Genomic DNA, 3,344 nt, shown 5'->3' with positions numbered 1-3,344 from the left:
AACCTTCAGCGATCCATAACTGAATCAATCTCCAAGTCAACCTGATAATCCTACGGGAAACTACCGATAGAAAGAAAGAAAGGTTTGAGGTGATTAGGCAAGTTGTGGTAACTCAAACCGAGCACTCCTAAGCATTTATCTGGATGATAAGCAATGATTTCACCCATGGTTCGGGAAGCATCCATCCAACTTTCTAATGTCCTGGCCACTTTAGAGAGATGACCCGCAATCACTGAAATTGTTAAGGGTAGTCCTTGGCATTTTTCTGCTATTTGCTTTCCAATTTCTTCCAACTCAGGAGGATGATCATATTCTGGTCCAAACACCTTAGCACAAAGTAACTTCCAACTGTTTTCTAAATTCAACGGGTTCATCTCATGACGGTTAATAGGATTTGCATATATTGCAACCTTTGTTTCTCTAGTAGTCAATAAGATTCGACTCCTATTGTTGCAATCAGGAAATATTGCTCTTATGCTATCCCAAACATCCGTACTCCAAATATCATCAACTATAACAAGGTATCTCTGACTCTTAAGTATTTTCTACACCAGGTCGGCTAATTCATTGTCTTCCTTCTTTTCATAATCTTTTTCAATCTCAATATTTGTTTGCTTCGAAATGCAATGTAAAGCTTCGAACAAAACATTTCTACTTCCATATACTTGAGATATTGTAATCCAAACACGAATGTCAAAATGATACCTGATTTTCAGATGATCATGAGCTTTTCTAGCAAGTGTTGTTTTGCCGATGCCACCCATGCCTGATATTGTGATGATGTCTAGATTGGACAACGGCTCTGTCAATCTTCTAACTATTATCTCCAAGTCCTCATATAGTCCTTGAACGATATCACCGTCCAAATTTTGCAGCATCTGGTTAGTTCTAGAAGAAGTACTGTCAATCAAGAAATCCCCCACAGATTCAAGAAATCGATGATCATTGCGACTACTTGTGCTAAAATCAGAAACAATCTCCATCACTTCATTCTTTATTGTATTTATTCTTTCAACAACCGGTCGCAAATTCTTGTTTAGCGAACTTTCAAAAGCATTTTCACATGTCCAGCACATTTCAATAACATCTTCTGCATCACTAGCAGCAGATTTTATTATTTCCTCGATAGATTTGATTTTTTCAGGATCAAACCTACTCTTGCTAGCTTCTTCGACAAAATTTTGAAAATATTCAGCAGTATTATGAAGGGATTCTAGTGTTTTAGCAGTTTGACCTTGAATGAGTACAGGTTGTCTCTCCTGAAGTTGCTCAAGTGTTTGAAGAAGAGAAATTACAGCAGTGTAAGCCGCCATCACCTATTAAGATATCGAAAGCGGTAACACAATGATTTGCAGGTGAAAAACCCTTCACAAGATCAAAAGGATATCAATATAGAGAGATTTGAACTTAGATCTCAGAATATTGTACAACTTCTAAGTAATTTCCAAGCCTTAGCTTAGTGTTAATGACTAAATCATTTGATTTAATTAATAAAGACAAAGTCAGACTAGTAGATGTGATATAATAATTCTTTTAAGTTAAGTGAAGAAACTGTCAATCAGAAGAAAGGGAATGTATAAAAGCAAAACATTAATCAAATGTAAAAATGGATTGAAGGATTATTACATTACACCTACTCCTCTGACTTTGTCTTTCCTTTTTCTGGTCAAGTAAAATAATTTAGTCATGAACACTAAGAAAAGGTTTCGAAATTAATTAAAAGATGTTGTACAACAAGTCGTGGAATAAAATTTGTGAAAAAATAGTTAGAGAGTTGAGAAACTTTATATCGCGATACTTGCGAACACTATGTTCAAACCTCTCTATATTGATATCCTTTTCATCTTGTGAAGGATATTTCTCGTAAAAATCTTTGTGTAACCTCCTTATTTTTAGTTTCTTATTATCATGTCTGTCTTAGTGTCTCTTTCGATATCTTGTGAAGTTGATGTCAGCTTATACAGCTGTAATTTCTCTTCTTCAAACACTTGAGCAACTTCAGTAAAGACATCCAGAACTCGTTCAAGGTCAAAGTGTTAAAACGCTAGAATCCCTGCATGAAAGTGCTGAATATTTTCAAAATGTTGTTGAAGAATAGTAGCTTAAAAAGTTAGTTACCAGTAGAATAGTAGTTAACAGTTTGAGTACTTTGGCACCTGATCAGTTTAGAAGTAGTTGGTATGATTGCATCTATAAATACCTCTTAATATACAAAAAATCTATTCAACAGGAATCCCTCTTCATTTTCCTTTTTCTTCTTTAATCTTGTTTGATCTTCTAAGACTCGAAGTCATTGATACTTAAGAGTAATTACAAAGTGTCCATCAGAAGAAAGGAAATATATACATGCAACAAATTAAGCCAAGAATGAATAAACATCACACACAGAAAACAAATGCTGTCAACATAGGTCTGTTTGAGAGTTGATAGCTGCTTAAAGTTTTGATTGTATCAAAGAGGCTACGCTATCATCAACTTGAAAAGCCTTGGCAAGAATATATGTTTCTATAGCTGGTTCTGATACGAAAACTGGATTAGCAATGCTTATAACACCAGGATTCTGGTTACTCAAAGCAGCAATTGCAACAGCATTTCCATATCCCACGTTGCGTTGGTAGTGAACAAGGCCAATTGGAAAAACAAACACATCGCCTTTTTAAAGGACCTTAGTAATAAGGCGATTTTTAGGATTTGAAGTTACAAAACCAACTTGAAGAGAACCTTCAAGGACTGTGAGTATTTCAGTAGCTCCCCACGGTGCATAGTCGATGCATGCCAATGAGATGCCAAGAATGTTCAGTCGTGGAACTTGAGCTACATTAACAGTAGTGACCTTAGAGCCAAAGATGTGTTTCCAGCCAAATGTAGGCCACTGAAGAAAAAGTCCTCTGCACTAACAGACTTGGGATCTTTGCAAGCTAAGCCATATACCTTAGCTGAAATAATGGAAAAAAAATACAGTGAGAAAATTCATTAAATTATTGATCTGCTAGTCCTAATATAATACTCATTCGGCTTCATTCTAGTCTATATGACACACTTTCCTTTTTAGTCGCACCAAAAAAATGTTGTAAATTTCGCAACGATTAACTTTACACTTCTCAGTTTACTGTCGATGAGAACGTCTATAACCACACAACTATTATGGCATGTATAAGGCCACAAGTTTTGGAAGTTCTCATTTCTTTCTTAAGTTCCGTGCTAAATCAAACTATTCCACGGTGGAAGGGAGGGACTACATAAGAAGAAACTGCAAATCTTATCGCGATTTATTGACATGCAAAACTGGATCGGCCACACAGAAATCTTGCATTGGACTTGGCTCAAAAGCTAACACAACACAG

The 3,344-nt window shown here is 35.8% G+C and overlaps 2 pseudogenes; both read right to left on the bottom strand.

Annotated features, from left to right (window-relative positions):
• Positions 1 to 4: 4 nt before the first annotated feature.
• LOC124891484 lies at positions 5 to 1,349 on the bottom strand (annotated as a pseudogene).
• Positions 1,350 to 2,434: 1,085 nt separating this feature from the next.
• LOC124891483 lies at positions 2,435 to 3,334 on the bottom strand (annotated as a pseudogene).
• Positions 3,335 to 3,344: the final 10 nt, after the last annotated feature.

This window comes from Capsicum annuum, unplaced genomic scaffold, assembly GCF_002878395.1.
Source record: "Capsicum annuum cultivar UCD-10X-F1 unplaced genomic scaffold, UCD10Xv1.1 ctg36149, whole genome shotgun sequence".
Lineage (NCBI taxonomy): Eukaryota > Viridiplantae > Streptophyta > Magnoliopsida > Solanales > Solanaceae > Capsicum > Capsicum annuum.
The sequence above is the reverse complement of the archived record's forward strand: the minus strand, read 5'-3'. Positions and strand labels throughout refer to the sequence as shown.